The 17,320-nt window shown below is 40.3% G+C and overlaps 1 protein-coding gene and 1 long non-coding RNA gene across 3 annotated transcripts in view; one reads left to right on the top strand and one right to left on the bottom strand.

Annotated features, from left to right (window-relative positions):
- The window catches only part of LOC104863178, a 262,181-nt gene that overhangs the window by 19,929 nt on the left and 224,932 nt on the right, over window positions 1–17,320 (top strand). The window contains exon 3 of one of the 2 annotated variants that reach the window (XM_010625505.1): window positions 6,529–6,656. The exons of the other annotated variant lie outside the window; for it this stretch is intronic. The gene's annotated coding sequence lies outside the window, so the exon portion shown is untranslated. The remainder of the gene's footprint in view (window positions 1–6,528; window positions 6,657–17,320) is intronic. 2 annotated transcript variants of the gene reach the window in all.
- LOC104863177 lies at window positions 1,876–7,889 on the bottom strand. The gene is made up of 3 exons (XR_780504.1): window positions 7,712–7,889; window positions 6,907–7,020; window positions 1,876–2,208 (listed from the first exon to the last, which is right to left on the bottom strand). It is a non-coding gene; the product is annotated as an uncharacterized LOC104863177 (long non-coding RNA).

Genomic DNA, 17,320 nt, shown 5'->3' with positions numbered 1-17,320 from the left:
CTTCCTTCCTTCTTTCTTTCTCTCACCTACTGCTCCAGCTCTGTATATTGAGGAACCTGTCTTTCCCCACTGATTTGTACCACACCCTCTGTGAAAAGGTACACAGTCACAACAGGGCCTATTTCTGGGTTTCTGTACTATTTCATTGGCTTATTTCTCACCTTGCATCAGATCCATATTATTGCAATCATAACTTCATAAAGAATCTTGACATTTAGTTCTTAACATTTGTCTTAAATATTCTTATTTTTACTTTCATATAAATTGTAGAATTATTTATCTATTTGCACGTGTGTGTGTGTGTGTGTGTGTGTATAATGAGTAGAACTAACATTTTTATGGTGTTCCAAACTACTGTATAAACAAATGCATATTTTCATTTGATCAACTTTTATTTATTCTTTTATTCTTTTAATTGATTTTTTTTTTAGTTAAAAATTTTTTTTTGGTAACAGGGTCTTACTACATAGTTCAGACTCACTGAACTCACTGGGTAACCCAGGTTGGCCTCAAACACATGGCAATCTACCTGCCTCAGCCACTTGGGTGCTGGGCCTGCAAGCATGCACCATCACGCCCAGCCCTCTACTGATTTTTATAATTTGGCCTACAGAAGGTAAAATTTTGTGAGGTACCTGTTGTTTTAAATGTCATTGTTAATTGTTGGCATTATTTTAAAATTTCAATTTCTCTCTGTTTATTTCTGCTGTACACAAATGCAATTGATTTTGTGAATTGTTTTTTAAAACAACACAACTAGCTTGATTTAATATAGTTGTGTTTAGAAACATTTTCCAGTTAAAGAATGCATTTTCTCTTAAGCCTGCGTGGACTGTCTACTAATATTGAGAATGTTTTATGTTATAACTGAAATGCAAAGAATCTCTATCATATATACCACCTTATGTGTCCATAACTTAAGGAGAATTATGAAAAGCAACTTGGAATTGAAAAAAGTTTCTTTGGAAAAAAGACTTTAAGAAGATCAAAGAAAACACCATAAGGAGAAAGAAAATAATATTCAGACTGAAATAATAATGAAAATGCTATACTATATATCAAAATGTGTGGGATATCTGAATACTAAAGAGGAAATTACCTAAGTTTTTTGTTAAGTATTCTTAAAACTTGTATTAGAAAAGGCTGAAATTCAATGAGCTCAATGTCAAGGTTAAGAACTGAAACAACAACAGAGCAAATACAAAAAAAGTAAGGTGATAAAAACAAAAGCAAAAATGAAAGAAGTAGAAAACAGATGACAAAGGTCAACTTAGGTAAAAATGGATCTTTTTTGAATGGATCCAAACTATCATAATGCATAAACACACATACAATCTTATATGTATGTACACAAACAGAATTAGGAATGGAAAAAGGAGAAATTTAAGGCTACAACATGCATGTAAATACATGAGAATAAATAAATGACGCCTATAATACTAAAAACTTTCTAAAACATATAGAAAATATAACTAAACCTGATTTAAGAAAATAGAAGACAACATTTCCATAAAGTTTGACACAAAACAAAATGATACAGGTAGTTTTATAGGTGAAGTCTTAAAAATTTTAAAGTAACAGATAAGATTAAAGTAACAGATAAAATTAATCTTACAGAAGTTCTTCTAGACAATCCAAAATCAATGGAACACTTTCTAATTCAATTTCTAATACTAAAATAACCAAAGTTCTAAAATTTGACAGAGGTAGTAAAGAATAGTAAATTAAAGGCCAACCAGCTCTGGAATTCAGGTGCTAAAAACAGATTCAATCTAGGAAATGTACATAAAAATATAGATGATAAAGTGAAAATTAGTATGTTCAAGGAACTCAAGCTTGGTTTAAAAGTAGCAATTAGTTAATTAATAAGGGATGTCCAGATAGCTGGTGTTGATTTAGGTCTAAAATGTACCCCAAAAGTCTCATGTCAGAAATTAGGCTTTGGGATAGCGATTAGATCATTGGGGCACTATACTCAACCATTAATAAGTTGATAGCTAAATGTGCTGTTAGGGAATGGGACCTGCTGAGACAGGCAGGTCACTGAGGCTGTGACCTGAAGGGCAAATTCTTGTCCCTGCTTCTCCCTGTTTTCTCTCTGCTTCCCGTACACCATGTTGGGGGCAGCTTAACTCCATCAGGATCTTCCACCATGTGGTTTCTGTTCTTGAGCCAGTTGTCATGGACTTAACCCACTGGAGCAGAGACCTGAAATAAATTTAATTGCATGTTTGTCCAAATGCCAAGCGAGCTGACTGTACAGATTTTGGTACCAAAATAAGGGCAATGGAAACTTTCGTCTAGATATCAAAGGAAGGTCTGGGAGGCCAGGCAATGTGCCCCTGAGAGAGCAATGTGTGCCATTTATATGAATGAAGCCAAAGGTGCAGTGGAGGCCCTAGCAATTGGGAGATGCCAGGAATGTGGTATGTCTACTGAAGACAGCCAGTGAGTAGAGCCAATCTAAAAGAGAGGCCATATGTTCTGAAACCAGTAACATACAAGCCCTTTAAACCTCATGTCTTACCACTGTGTGTTGCTGCTGCTAGACATGGAGCTAGAGTTTAATGTTTACCATGTTGGGTTTTGGTCTTACATTGGTTCAGTTTCTTTCTATCCCCCATTCCTCTCTTTTGCAACAGCAATGGTTTATGCCTTGGAACTGGCTGACCATGGACTGAACCCACTGAAATTATGAGCCACAATAAACCTCTCCTCCTGCAATATGTGGGTTTTGATAGTTTTGTCCCAGTGATGAGAAAGTTAACACAGCTGGCAAAATGCCATTTCTGGGAGTGTCTGTGAAGATGTTTCTAGAAGAGATTAGCACTTGAATTGGTTGACTGGGGAAAGAGGATTCACTTTCACACATGTAAATGAGCACTGTCCAATCCACTGAGAACCCAAGTCAGAGGAAAGACTTTGTCTTAGCTTGAGCTGAGCTGGGATGAGCTTGAGCTGAGACACCCACCTTCTCTCGCCTGGGATGTCAAGGCTTGTTCTCAGGCCTTCAGCCTCTAAGACTTATTATACTAGCAATCCACCCTCCACCCCCAGGTTCTCATGCTTTTGGATTCTGACTGAATTATACAGCCAGTTTTCCTGGTTCTAAAGATTACAGATGGCATATGGAGGGATTTCTTGGCCTTTATAATTGTATGGATCAATTCCCATAATAAATCTGTTTTTAATATTATTAAATCTAGTTTTATATATCTCACTCTAACCCTACTGGTTCTTTTACTCTGAGAAACCTTGACTAATGAATACATTTTCTTCTGTGGGTTTTCCATCCTCTTCTCTCTGCATACTTTAGTCTTAGACACTCTTTCTGATTTAACTTCCGACTCACTAATTTGTTCTTCAAATGTTTCCAATCTGCAGTTGAATCCATCCAATGCATAATTTATTTCTGTTGATTCCTATTTATATATAATTTCTAGCCCTCTTGTAAAATTCTTAGTCTTGACTTTTATTTACTTGAGAGTTTAGGTAGAGTATTTCAAAGTCTTTGTCTCAACAATTCCACTGTTTGAATCCTGATTATCTGTCAGGAAAGCATCAGTGCCAAGGATTGAGCTCATTCATTGGACTTCTGTTCTCCCTATGTGGTTCCTTGTTAATTCTTCTAGATCAATCAGAGGAAGATGGATCTAAGCTACGTACTCCATCATTTCTGAAAGTCAGATTTTTTACTATTCTGTTTTTTTGCCATTACCTTTATTACTTTTGTAATTATCTTACTTTTGTAATTAAAAAATAAGGTAAATTTCTATGTTTGGACACACAGAAAGATGTCTAAGGCAGGAAGTACAAAATAAGCCACCTCATAAGAGGTATACGATAATATTAAAATGAATATCTAATATTTATTGAGCACTCATTACATGTGAGAAAGTCTTCTAAGGGCTCTAAATGAGTTTGTTAATTTACTTCTCATACGATCCCAAAGAGGTAGTCACTGTTATTAGTCAAATTTTACAGATGAGGAAAGGAAGACAGAGAAGTCAGTGATCTTGCTCAGGTCACACATCTAGTATATAATATATGTAGGATTTACACAGGCTTTCTGACATCCAAGTCACGGTAGTAAACCACTGTAAACCACACCCCAATTTTTCTGTAGAATACACCAAACTGTAACATGGGTTTTGAAAATGACTGATTTTACTTTTTATTCTGTATTTGTGATGTCCAGTGTGGCAGCCACCAGACACATATGAGTATTTAAACTTAAGATAATTAAAATAATTAAAAAGAGTTGAACATCAGCTCTTCAGTTACAGTAGTTCCGTTTCAAGTATTCTCAGTAGCTATAGGTGGCTAATGGCTATATTATTGAATAGCACAGATATAGAACACTTCCATCATTCCTGAAAATCTTATTGGACAGCAATCTCTGTAGAGTTCAATAATATTTGAATTTTTTATAAGTATGTATTCATGATTTGTTTTTCTAATTAAATAGAAAAGATCAATGACAAAAAGAAAAACTGTTTACTCAAAGCCAAATTCCTTTTTGTTTTCTTCTTCTTTTTTTTACTTGACCATATCTTTGTCCGACTTTCTGGAGCTGCTGAGAACTTCTCTTTCTCCTAAAAAATTGCCCCTCCCAGTATTTTAAAACAACACAATACTTAAATCAGTGAAAATCTCATTCAGATAATATCTGCATGAGCTTTCTAGCAGTGGCTTCTACATGAGGCTATATTCCTCGTGACTATTTGGAAGCTTTTAAAATGTGCACTGTTTTCAAGACATGTTAAAAAGTCTGTCTCAGAAACATGTTGGCAAAATACTCAGAAGTTATTTTACTAAAGGTCAAACTCACTGATTATGTCTTCATATGAAATTTAAAATTGTAAAACTGAGGAGAATTTGTTTAAAAGATATTATTTCTGTTTATGAAATATACAAAGAATCATGGAAATTTTGGTCTATAAGGAATGCTTTTATTGACCAAAAATAGAATGGCTTTAGTTTCCTCTACTAAATTTTCTAATAAAGTGAAATTTGGAAATATTTATTCTGAACTTGACCAGACTTCTAATAACTGATGTTCTTTTCTGTGCAAGGATTGATTTGGCCGGCCACAGGTTTCTGGAGGAGAACCAGTAGGGGAGACCCTATTGCAATATTTTAAGAAGTTGAATCTCAGTAATGGAATAAACTGACCTGCGATCTGATGAGCAACCTCATCTAGCACCAAAAAACTTTGGACTGAATTTAAAGGGCCTTAGGTGGTAAGCAGAGGATTTGCTGTTAGATGAGGAGCTTATAGGATGAGTTTCTTGAATTATAGCCCTTCAAACCTTGTGGCTCTTCTTGGGTTGCATACCCAAGGCACTGTCACTAGCATTACCTATCCTTCCACTTAGGCTGCGTAATTGTGCAACATCAAACAAGTTCTAATGTTGGTCAGCTATCACTCTGCTCTGAAGTGTCCTCTTTTCAGAATCCAGGAAAAGTAGTCTCCATTTGGGACATTTTTTCTCAAGGAAACAGTAAAAGCAAACAGTGCTGCACCATCCTATTTCTTTAATACTTCTGCTTTAAAGTACTGTGTGTCATATCCATTCTCGTTTCAATGGGCAAGTCTAGTCACATGATCAGATCTGATGCCAATGCGATGGGAGCTATAATTCTTCTTTTAGGGAGGGTGGCATATGCTGGAGAACAATGATAAAATCTACCACATAGGCTAATGAAAAAGATGTCAAAAGTGAGCTGAAAATGGGTCATAATGAAGGCACAGGTCAAGTGGAACCGATGCCAAGATTTCTCTCTCTCTCTCTCTCTCTCTCTCTCTCTCTCTCTCCTTCAAAAAATGTATACAAGTCTAAGTACTGAGTTTAGGTCACAAGGGCGTGTGATAGTGTGTGATGGCTGCCTGATTATGTCAACTCAAGTAAGAAAGTTCAAGTACATTGGATCAGCACAATTCTGAATGTAGCATATCTTCTTTTTGTGGGTCTGAGGCACTCCTGAGGCTCTGAATTACACCAGAGGGCTCACAGCAAATAATTGAAGCTAAATTTTGACTGGAACCATTATTTGAGAATCATCTATGCATCTATGTGCTCATTAAAGAAATTGTCTGCATCTTCTCAGGCATTATGGAGACATTGTAAATTAGAGCTCTTCACGGTTAATTTGTTTTTCCTTGCATTTAGACGGAGCTAGGGTCAGGGACAAGGAGGGTGACCAGTGGAGAGAAGAGGACGGATGCTAGGCCATGGTGGTGGGAGGGGGAGGAGCATGCAGTGAGATCAGGTAGGGGCATGGGGAGGATGAAGAGAAAGTGGAAGAAGAGGAGGAAGAGGAGGAGAAGGACCAAGAGAAGTCTGACAGGCTCCTGCCCACAAGTAGAGTCTGTTAGGTGCTCCAGATTGGCCTCCAGTCATTAAGTGGGCAAATGCTTTTTACCAGATTGGGCCTATTACCCCCCCCACCTCTCTTAAGTCCTTTCCCACAGATCCAGTGGTTCATGGATTGGAGGTCTTTAGTGGATACCATTTTCTCCTGTAGCTCTTCTGGAATCATCTGTGCCTGAACCCAGTGGCAGAAGACCCTGGGAAACCCCGTGGTACCTTCTTCTTCCTGACCCCCCTCTTCTAGACCCTTCTTCAAGCCCTCTGGCAACTAGGACCTGCAAGGTAAGGATGTCTGAGAGCTGACATGCTCATCCCAGGGGCCTTACAATGGCTGCAGAGGGACAGTACAAGGGAAGAAAAAGAAGAGGATTTGGAAAGCAAGACAAAACAGGGAGGACTGGGGATGAAGAAACAGTTTCCTAGATTGATTCTAGTTAATGGTGAGTAAAACCCTTTTGTTTGAACAAAAGCCCTTATTTAAAGTCATGTAGGGCTGTGTAAACCCTCAGAGAATGAGATGATACTTTCTTACTTTGTCTCAGCTGTCCTCTTCCTGAAGTCTCCTCTGCTAGGCTGGTAGACATGTGGATAAATGGTGGGGGGCTGGGCAGGCTTCTCCAACAATGTGTACTTCCTAAGATGAGAACTGAAAAGAAGAAAAATAAGCTATACATGTCTCTAGTTTTTCATTCTTTATGGCTGAGTAGTACTCCATTTTATATATATTTTAAAAACCCCTCATCTTTATCCAGTCTCCAGTTGATGGGCAATTGGGCTGTTTCCAAGTTTTAACTATTACAAACTGTCACTGTAAACGTGTGCTAATTGGATACGTATTAAGGTCATGCTCTTAAGTGAAATAAATAGGACACACATGTGTAAATACTGTTTCTCTGGTGTGAAAAATCAAAAGTGTAAATAAGGATCCAAATGTATGATAGATTATGTGAAATAGGAAGAAAAGGCCCAAAGGGGAATGGGAAGGCGCAGAGGTAGGGGAAAGAAAAGAAAGGAAAGAAATAAATATGAGAAAAGAGAAAAATGGAAACAAAGTCTTTGTAAATAGGGAAGGGTGGAGAGGGGAAGGGAGGCTAGGGGAACGGGGGAAAAAATAAGAACTAAGATCTGTCATGTAAACATCACTTGTATCCTCGATGCAATAGGAACAGATAAGAACACAATGAGCAAATAAGAACAGAAGTAGTAATCCCAAGAATTTATATAATTGTAATATATAGCCAAATAATTAGAAAGTGATGTTTTTAGTATTTACTACTTTTGATTCTAATATAACATATTTCCTTATAAATTTTATAATTTAATTAAAAAACAATGACCATGTTTAACGACTAATTCACAAAATTTCTGAACATTTAGCAAACTCTTCCTCAGCTGCGTCTTGGCCTGATTATAGCATGTATCTCAGGTGATGGTTTTCAGGGAAAGAAGCGATCCCAGACAAATTCTCCACTACTGCCTCAGGGATGCCGTGCCCAGCTGTTTCTCTCATTCTTGCTGTCAGGTGGGCTTCTGGCCTCAGAATTCTGATCATTTCCAGATTCTCATAGTGTGTTCTGATGAGTGACATCAGAGAGGTTAGAGATGATGGACGACAGGGGTGAACAGGGTGGGGAAAAGGAAGTACGATGCTTCAAGCCTTCTACCCCCTGGCAGATTAAATATGCTTTATTGTTAAATTTTCTAGCTCTCTGAGGTAGATGAACAAGCTGAGCCCCACAGAGGAAATGGCATTTGCCTAAGGTCACACAGCTAAGAAGTTCTGGAACTGAGATCCAAATCCCGCGATATCTGACTCTAAACTAGTTCACCTAATAAACACTTTTACAGATGGACATAATCAATAGTTTAGCTGAGCATAGAATTTTAGGTTGGGGAACATTTTCCTTGAGGATTCTGATGACATTGCCTCATTGTTGCCTGGCTTGGAGAAACTGATTATTCTCTATCTAGAAGTTTTTAGAATCTTTCCCTTACCCATTATGAATATTTTTATCTTAAAGTATTTTGTTCTTTGTAATATCCTTAATTTATATGCTAAACTGATTTTTCCATTTTTGCCCTCACATTATAGTTTCCAAGTGTACATGTTTTGTTTTTGGGTGTTTCCTTTTCTATTCTCATCTTGTGGATTCGGTATCTTTTCTTTTTTACTTTTAGATTTTCGATCATTTCATTTTCTCCTTTGAATTATTTCTTTCTGCCTCAGTTTATTTCTTTTGGGCAATGAAGGGCATCACAGATGTTAGGGACTTTGGGTTATCACTGATGTCCAAGAATGAGCCCCTGGTCAGAGGCTGTGCTTTCCTAGGCTCTGACTGATGATGGACTCACTGCAGGGAGAGCTGGCTTGGCTTTTTCATTGAGGACTCGGGGTCAGTGTATGTACATCTGTTGGGCTGTCTGTGTCATCTAGTGAAACAAATGACAGCCTATTGCCCAGTTGGCATAAGCCAGAGTGCCTGCTTTCTGGGAAGCAAGTATGAGAAGGGGGCTCACAATCCAGCAGGTTGTCCTGCCCCTAATTCCTCTGCTCATCGTATAATTCCTTCCCTCTGCTCCAGCAGGCTCATAGCCCAGCAGTTCTTTGGGTAGACATTGCAGAGAGCCAGCTTTGACTTTCTGCTACCATGGAGGTGGGGATGTGGGGGTGTCAAAGAGTTTCTTATGAGTATATTTAGCCAATCCTGCTGATTTCTGTTTCACCTCCACCTTCAGAAATAGCAGTTGCCTTCAATTCTGAGTCTGTCTGGAACTCTGCCTATGTGGATTCTGTGGTCAAATCAGCGGCTTGTCAGCTTGTTTTGGCACTGGCGTACATTCCACCCATATCCGACATCGTTCATGCATTTACTTCCCAGATTTTCAGCTCTGGGAGGTAGAGCAAGTCCTCAGGAAGTTTGTCCTGCCAGTTTTCTTGTTCCTGAACATCATTCTTAACTCTGGGCTTCCTGAAGCTTAGTTATTCTGAGAGATCCCCAATAATAATCTAATAGACCACCTTCTTGCTTAACTTGCTTAGTGTTAATGCTCTATTGCTTACAACCTGAAGAACCTTAACTAATACGCAGGGTTCGTAGGGCCGATAACTTGATCAAACAGATAATTTAGCACTGCTTCGCTCTCTTCCTACACAGTAAATATCACAAGATTGGTACCCAGAACTAGAAATGGAGGGCTCAGGCTGACTTCTGGCTTGAGGTGGTGGTCATCAAAACTTTCCTGTCACTCAACTGGCATTTAGTTGATGCCTGGCCATTCCATTACTGAGTCATTTAAGTTTAAATATGAGAATATCTCATCTCCCCAAATAATTTCTCCTGCAACGTCAAAGACATATAGTTGGTTCAAGATAAAGGAACAAATGACAAATGAGGTCATTCCTTTTGTTTCGTGGCTTTTTAGTATATGTGCTGCTGAAGCAAGTACAGTTTTGTGGCTTTTTACCTTGAATGTGGATGATTTACCCTAAACTGTTGCTCTTAAATATCTTTTAAACTTGTAAATCACTTTAATAATAAAAATCACTATCTGTTGAACACGACTTTATGCTAGATCCTTGATCTTTTATGTATTCTTTCCAACAATGCTCTGAGGTAGGCAATGCCGTTCCCATTTTAGCAGTGAGAAACTAAAGCTCAAAAAAGTTGTAACTCAAGGATAGACTCGCAGTAAGTGACACAATCAGGATTTGAACCTAGGCAGACTTCAAGCCCATGCTTTGCAACACCACTATATCCTGTCTCTGTTCTCTATTCAGCCAACTGCAATTTAACTCTTTGATGTCTGGTTGGTTTCTCCAGTGAGCAAAGCTTTATGGAATGTGTATATTTTAGTCTTACAGGCGCATAGCAACTTTCAAATCTATCAACCAGCCTTTCCCCCAAATAAGAAAAGATTACAAAAGTCCAGGCTGCTACTGCCAAGTGCCTCACAAAGAGAATGCAGCAAGAGCTGTTGGAGTCATTTTGGATGGTACAAGGAGCAGCTTATGAAATGGAGAAATTAGGATGGATCTTGGGTACACTTCTGAAGAATGAGATCCATTCGAGTGGTTTCTTCTGGGGAGTTCTGTGATGGAAAACACATTGCTGGAGTTATTTAAAAATGAACTATCGAAGCTTTTCATGGACCAATCCTCTGCTGATAGTGGGGTGGACAAGATACCTTAATAGGTCATTTTAGTCTCTGATTTCTTTAAAGACTTATGGTACATTGAGATTTTTGATGAGTTTAAGTCTCTGTCTAAGTACCCAAGAAGTTTCCCAGACTGAGCTGTAAGTGACTGATGTGTTAGAATCCTAGGATCCAGTAACTGAGGAAGCTCCCCATGAATACATTCTCTGATGCTCTTCTCCACAGTTCTCTTGGTCAGCTTTGAAGAGCCCAGGTCCTGGCCAGGGCACTTCTGGGCATGCAATGCCAGTGAAGCAGATCCCAACCCTACCTCTCTTTGAGTGCTGTCACTTAAGTACATCTCTGTGGTCCTCAGCCAAAGCCCCAAGGCAGCTGGGAACAGAGACATATGCTAAATAGTCTGGTTCCCCAAGAGTCAGAGCAGGCCTGCTGAGAGGCCCATAAAATCTCTCCTGCAATTCTTGGCCTCCATATGCTCCAAGAGGTGTTTGTTCGGCATTTGTTCTGCTTCAGGCTGGTGGGTACAGAGGGAGCTCGGCTAATGGCATTGTTTGCTGAGTTAATTGTTCTGTTTGATCTGAGGCTCTTCTAGGATGCACAGGGAAATGAGGTGTTTGGTCAGGATTTTCCTTGGGAGCAAAATTTACTTCACATCTTGGAAAGGAGAAGAAAGGGAAAAGCAGAGTCAGAGAAAAGGGAAGAAAGAAGCCAACAATAAATGTTTGGCTGTGCAGGGCAGAGGGATCACATATTATGAACAATTAGTCTCCAGTCAAGTTAAAACATACTTCTTTGGCTGGAAGATGAAGAAAGAAAAAAATATATCACAACCTACCTCTATTTGTAATGTTTACATTATTTATTCCCAGAGAAGATTTCTATAGTTTATAACAAAGGGTACATATAAGACATGACTATTACAATAAAAGATCAGACGCAACACTAAGGGCAGGAAGAAATGATCATACTCAAATCCTGGCTTAATTTGGCTAAAAAGTAAGTATTAATTTAGTCCTAGATAGTTAAAAATAAAGCTAAATACCCAGGAGACCTGATTTTCTCTGTCTAATGAAGGGATGAATGCCAGATCAGGAGGAGAAAGAAATTATTTCCTGATCCTAGATTTTGAGGAGATATATTGAGAGGATAATTTTTCTCTATCTTCACCCACCCCATGGGGGCTTTATGAAATAAGTAAAATAATTCAGAATAAGTATTTTGAAAACATACCACAGTGGTTACATATATGGTGCTTTTGCTACTATTGTAAACAATTTCTTCAGTAGTAATTTCATTTTTGGACTGGCTTCCCAGGGAAATGGGGATGAGTGGGATATAGCAGGAATTTCCTTAGCATCCACTGAATTTCTTTAGCATATTCGATTTTATTTGCCTTCAAATTAAATGATTGGAGGTCGAGGAGCTCAAGGTCTTTTGTGTAGATGAATGGAAGAGCACTTTGATAGAGGAATAACATACAGAGGGAATTATAAGATTGGGAAGAAGCTAAGCCTGAGACCGGCTGCCCCTAAGTCTGTTTAGTAATGACTGCTGTGGCTTCATTTGTGACTAAGCAGACTCTCACTACTTCTCTTTGCTTTTCATCCACCGTCTAGCATAAGTGGGAGCTAATGTCATTTACAGTTTTAGTAAATAACATATTGCCTTGGTGCTCCAGTGCATTTCTCCCAAACTCTAAGTTAAGCAGACTCTCACTACTTCTCTTTGCTTTTCATCCACCGTCTAGCATAAGTGGGAGCTAATGAGTCATTTACAGTTTTAGTAAATAACGTATTGCCTTGGTGCTCCAGTGCATTTCTCCCAAACTCTAAACCAGGAGTTCTTAAGATGGACATACTGATTCCGAATCTGCAGGTGTTAAGCTGTAGTGTGTGTATGTTGATAAGCCCACCAATGATCCTGATGTAGAGGTAGGTTGAGGGTCACCACTCTGGTTCTACTGTGTAATTTTGGAGTTGGGGACTGGGACACTAAACAGGAAGCTGATATTAGAATTAGAGATGTGATTACAGTTCTGTTTTATGCACCACCTCATCCATATTCTTTTTCAGAATTATCAGAAAACCCAAAGCCAGTAAACCCAAAGTAGTAACTTGCTACTTCACTACCTGAAATTGTGAGCTTCCAACCATTTCCAGGGCTCCCTCTTGGCATTTGCCATATTAACAAGACAAAGTAGGTTGAAGAGGATAGGAAGGAAGGATTTTTGTTCTGGATGTCACTGTATGTATTGTGTTCAGCATCCATTAACCAGCTTCTTTGTGAAGAGCCACTGTCAACTCCACTCTCTGTCCATGTAAAGTGGGAGAGTAGAATCAACTCAATTTCAGGTGTGAACTTTTGAATCAACCTCAAACACCATTTTCCTTGGCCATGGCTGTAGTTTCAGGGGTGAGTTGTGACTCAGTCATTGACAAAGGCACAATAGTGCATTTGTTGGGACCAGTGTGGGCACAAGTATGTTTCTTACTGGTTATTTCAGGCAGAAAGGATGAAGGAAGCCTGAACCACCAGGATGAATGTTCTGAAATCATCATGGAAGGCAGAAATGAGTAATGAAAAGAAACCACATTCGTACAATATGGGTGAGTCCCTAGAGCAGGTCCTTTCTGAAGCTAGAGCTTACCCTGGATTTTTTTGTTTTAAAAATTTGAACCTGTTTGAGGCCTCATTTCTTCATGTTGACATAGTAATGCTCACAGTGACTTCATTGGGTTCCTGTGAGGGTAGGATGAGAAAACATAGCACACAGTACCTGTTGCATGATAGATAGTGAATAAGTAGTAGTCTCCTCTAACTTTGCCAAATACTTCATGATTCCATAGATTCAGCCACACTTGTGGTCAGCCACAAGGTACTCTCTATTCTACTTCATAGTCCTTTGGCACCCTGCTCACATTTCTGTTAGTCCTCCTACCACAAATCACCTTGTTTTTTGCAGTTAGTTATTTGTCTCCCTTGTAAGACTGGGAGCACCCAAATGCCAAAGGTAATGCCCACAATTTATGAAACACCTTCCATGTGATGAGGATATATGCTCAGCATATGTACAGGACTTTGCATCTTATGATGACTCAGGGGTGCCTTAGTGTGAGCTGAGAAACTCTTGGGCTTTTAAGCTTGAGCTCATACTCTTTCTTGGTGGAAAGGCCAGAATGTTTTGTTTTTTTGGTGCATGTATCAGAAATGATATTAGCCTGGTTTAGCCAAAGGGAATTTACTGGTTCATATAAAAAGGTGAGGCGTAAGATTGGTTTTAAGCAATTTGGATTATGGTGGTACCTTGATTCATGAACAGTTTTGTTTGCAGACAATTTGGTTCACAAACAGAAGCATCTTCAAAACTTTGTTTTTGTTTGCAAACTCTGCAATGGGTGACTGTGGCCATCTTGCCCACACAAACACAAACATGACCATCATTTCCAAAATCATAGGAAAATTAAATTTGTGAACTGAGGCACCACTGTATTTCCCCCCAAATCAGGAATGTCCCTACCTTTATTCACACTTCTTTTCTTCTTGAACTCCTTATATGTGGTGGTGAGAGCCACTAGTACCTCTCCCTGTTCCATAATCCCAGCAGAAAGAGAGCTTGCTTCCTAATTCCCTTAAGACTCAGGATCTGATGGTCCTGGGTGTGGGATGGGTCACGTGCCCATCTGTGCAGCAAACCCTGAACAAGTGGTGTGAAACCCTGGGTAGCCCTGATTAAAAGCAAGGCTACCCATCAATCTGAAGCTTGCTTTTTTTTTTCCTCATTGAGTTTATTGGTACATTTTAGGTATACAGTACAGTTACATTCATTATTGGGATCTTGTACCTGTACACGACAGGTCTTGGTTCTCATTTTTTCCCCTTGTCCCTGCCCTCCCTTCATGAAGCTTGCTTTTAATCAGGGCATGACTGGAGATGAGAAAGGTGCTATTACCCATAGGCAGGGGAAAGGATGCTAGACCACAAGAAGAAGAAGAGGAGCTCTTTTCCTTGATCCCAATTCCCCTGTCTTCTGCCAGTCCAGAATCTTCCCTTGGTCTCACTGCAGCTTGGTGGGCTGTGCAATAGGTACCAACTACCTAAGAACCTAGAGAAATTCCTGGAACATCATTTAGTTCTTCCTGGTGGTGTTTCATCTTCTCAACCTTGCAAGGATTCTTTAAGGAAGGAATTTGCATAACAACACCTTGCAGGACACACAAGTGCTACATGAAAATCCTGGTTGTCTACAGAAAAACTGAGGTTTGAGCCAGTCCCTTACCTTTCCTGTTATGTCCATCGTGATCATTACAAAATCAGGGTACCCAGTGAGGCTCCGGGGCTGGTACTTGTCCTTGTGCACCTGCTCAGATTGAAGACCTCAGACTCCTTCTTCACAAGGGATTCAAGTAGCCTTGGTTATTGGTTTAGAATTAATACATAGGAACTTTATCCTTTCCCATCACCCTCACTGAACCTTTCCATAGGACTTCTTTCTCAAAAGTAAAGAGGCTACTGTTCAGACACCATAGTATATTTTTTAGAAATCTCTGGAGCCTCAATTTGGTGTGAAAACTAGTTGCTTTCTTAAACACACAGTGTCTGGCTATTAAGAATCTGCTTGGCAAACCCCATGGAAGAAAAGTCAAAGGGCCTTGAGTAACCATCAAATAAATATGAATGCAAAACTTTGTTAAAGGCTTCACAGGGATAGAGTCAGGGATCCTGAGGTGCTCCAGCAACTTGTAGAAATGTCACTTGATGGGTCAATTCCAACCCCTTCCCCAAGAATGCAGACAGAAAATCATGTCAGGGGAACCGCACCATCCTCCAACAGCTTGGGTAAAGTCAGCCTGCATGAGTGGTTATTAGAAGGCTTCGACAGGCCAAATCTGCAAAGAGGAAATGCACACCTTTGCTTTCAGCTCTCTTATTGCTGTCTCTTTCCTAGCAGTGGGAAAATGTGGGTTATTACAAAGGACTATGAGGCCAACATGAGGAGAACAAAGTTTCTGATGAAGCGGTGAGCCTCTTCTGGATGCAAGCAGTGCCCTGACCTCATTCAGAGTGTGGTCAGTCTCTGTTTGTGCTACTGGGTGGAAGAGTTGAGGATGTTGTTGCTCTGCCTTTGCTGGCCTCGCAGTTTCAATTATCTCTATGTGACCTACGGCTCCTCATAAAGCCTCCAATGCGTTTTGAAGGTGCCCATCCCTGATCAAAGCTCCCTCTCATGCCCTGGTGTCCACTGCTCATTGTCCTGCAGTTCCAGCTCATGCCAACTTGGGCCTGAGTGCTTCTATAGCTGAGGGGACACGGTCCCTCCAGTGCTGTCTTTATGTGTGACCTTGTCTCCAGTCGCAGGGTCACAAATGGGACCTGTGATCACAGGTAATTGTTAAACCACATGTCATCTGCTTTTGGCTGTTCCCTTCTTGTTCTGGAACTTTATGGAAACTGTGCTCCATAGTGCACAGGCATTTGGTGAGATGGGCAGGTGCCAGTTTGGTGATGACATACCATTAATGCCATTTCCAAGGGCCTCACTTCCCAAATACTATACATCCTCTGTGGATGGAGAGCCAGCTGCCCGAGAGTGAGATCAGGGTTTGCACTGGCCTTGCTGTGGGCTCGGGGGCTGATTGTGAGATCAAGAGCCATGAGCCACACTATTGATGCAGGGTCAGAGATCATCCTCTCTGTTCCACCAACAGGCTCTGGTACTAGAATGGACCACTTCTCCCTAAGGTTACTGTCACCACATTACTTTTTAACTGTTTAATTCCAATGCCTTGGAGTGTGTCATACAACTGATTACCTCATCCACCTTAATCTTTTCCTTATGCTCTCTTTACTCCCTTTTATTCTATACCCTTTCTCCCTGGTGTTTGAGATGGGTGACTTTGAGATCTGTCCTTAGACCTAATTCTTCATCTCATCACTCTATGCATGTTCTCTTCCTTGTAACAGTGTCTTGAATCCTCACACTAAACTCTCCATTCCAGCAGCCCAAGGGCCATCTCTGTTCTCAGATACAGATGTAAAAGTTAGACTGTCATGTTGTACCCTAGGCCTGCTTCGTGCTCGTTCCTCAGACTCCAGCCTTGAGGGCCATGACACTGTTCGGTCTTCATTTCCCTCACAGCTCACCCACACTCCATCTTCTGAATTGCCTTCAGTGGTTCTGCTCACAGCACTCGCCTCTTCTTTGTGGCTCGGTCTGGCTACCTGGCTTTAGGCTGCATTCTCCTGGGTCTAGACTGTTTCCTGTTACAAATTTTTGCACTGAAATTTCAGTCTTCAGTTTCTCCCTCCCTAGACCCTCCATTATCTCACTGCCAGGTCTGGTTTCCTAATGCACAGCTTTGAGCAGGTCCCATCCTATCCCTAATGCTGAAAGAATGGAGTCTGAAATTCCTAGGTCAGAATGGCAGACTTCCCTGAGCCAACTGAATGATCTTTGTCCTAATTCTGTTCTTTATGTTTCCTGTGCTCTTTTCCAGGGGTTTTCAAAGTGTGGTCCCCAGCCAGAAATGCTGGAGTCACCTGAGAACTCACTGGAAAGGCAAATTCTTGGGCCTGACAGACTTAATGGGTTGGAAGCTTTGGAGGTTGGACCCAGAGATATGGTCTAGAGCCTCACCTCATCAAGACCCGATGTTCTAGCTTGGAGGTTTCATACTGGCCACACATTAGTAAATAGTTCCTGGAAACTGTTAAAATCTGTGAGGCTGGGAAGGAGGGGATTTATTTCAGTGCAGAGACCCTGGGTTCAAGTTTCAGCCACCACCACCCCCAAA

This window comes from Fukomys damarensis, unplaced genomic scaffold, assembly GCF_012274545.1.
Source record: "Fukomys damarensis isolate Sample0158 unplaced genomic scaffold, DMR_v1.0_HiC HiC_scaffold_37, whole genome shotgun sequence".
In the NCBI taxonomy this organism is placed as follows: domain Eukaryota; kingdom Metazoa; phylum Chordata; class Mammalia; order Rodentia; family Bathyergidae; genus Fukomys; species Fukomys damarensis.
The sequence above is the reverse complement of the archived record's forward strand: the minus strand, read 5'-3'. Positions and strand labels throughout refer to the sequence as shown.